The sequence below is a fragment of the Chrysochloris asiatica genome, unplaced genomic scaffold, assembly GCF_000296735.1.
Source record: "Chrysochloris asiatica unplaced genomic scaffold, ChrAsi1.0 scaffold00007, whole genome shotgun sequence".
In the NCBI taxonomy this organism is placed as follows: Eukaryota; Metazoa; Chordata; class Mammalia; order Afrosoricida; family Chrysochloridae; genus Chrysochloris; species Chrysochloris asiatica.
Genome location: NW_006408525.1, coordinates 37,911,010 through 37,911,777, shown reverse-complemented (window position 1 = coordinate 37,911,777; position 768 = coordinate 37,911,010).

Genomic DNA, 768 nt, shown 5'->3' with positions numbered 1-768 from the left:
CCCATGTCCAAAGCATGTAAGAGGAAGTCTTGCCATCCTCGCTTCTAAAGAGCATTCTTGCTGACTTTTTCCCAAGACACATTTGTTTGTACTGCCAAATTGCTTTCTAGAGGTGTCCAGCAAATTTGTAATTTCACCCAACAGTCTATGAGACTGTTCAGTCTCATGTTAACATTTTTTTCACTTGTGCTAATTGTAAATATCTACCACTAGCCTGTCAGTTTGTCCTACTGTGGTGGCTTCTATGTTGCTGTGATGCTTGAAATTATGCCACCTGTATTTTACATACCAGAAAGAGCACCCATAGAGGACAGTTTTCAGTAGAGCTTCCAAATTAAGCAGACTAGGAAGAAGAAGAGGCAGTCCACTTCTGAAAGTTTAACCACAGTAAACCTTATGAATAGCCGTAGAACATTATCTGATATAGTGCCGGAAGATGAGTCCCTAAGAGTGGAATGACACAAAATACAACTGGTAGAGTTGACCTTAATGATATGGATGGAGCAAAACTTTAAAGACCTTCATTTGCTAATGGTGCAGAACTCAAAATGGGAAGAAATAGCTACAAACATCCTTTAATAATTGGAATGTGGAATGCACGAAGTATGAAGATAGGAAAATTGGAAGTTGTCAAAAATGAAATGTAATGTATGAAGATAAAAAAGCTATGGCATTACTGTTGTTAGGTGCTGTTGAGTCAGTTCCAACTCATAACTACCCTATGCACAACAGAATGAAACACTACATGGGCCTGCACCATCCTCACAA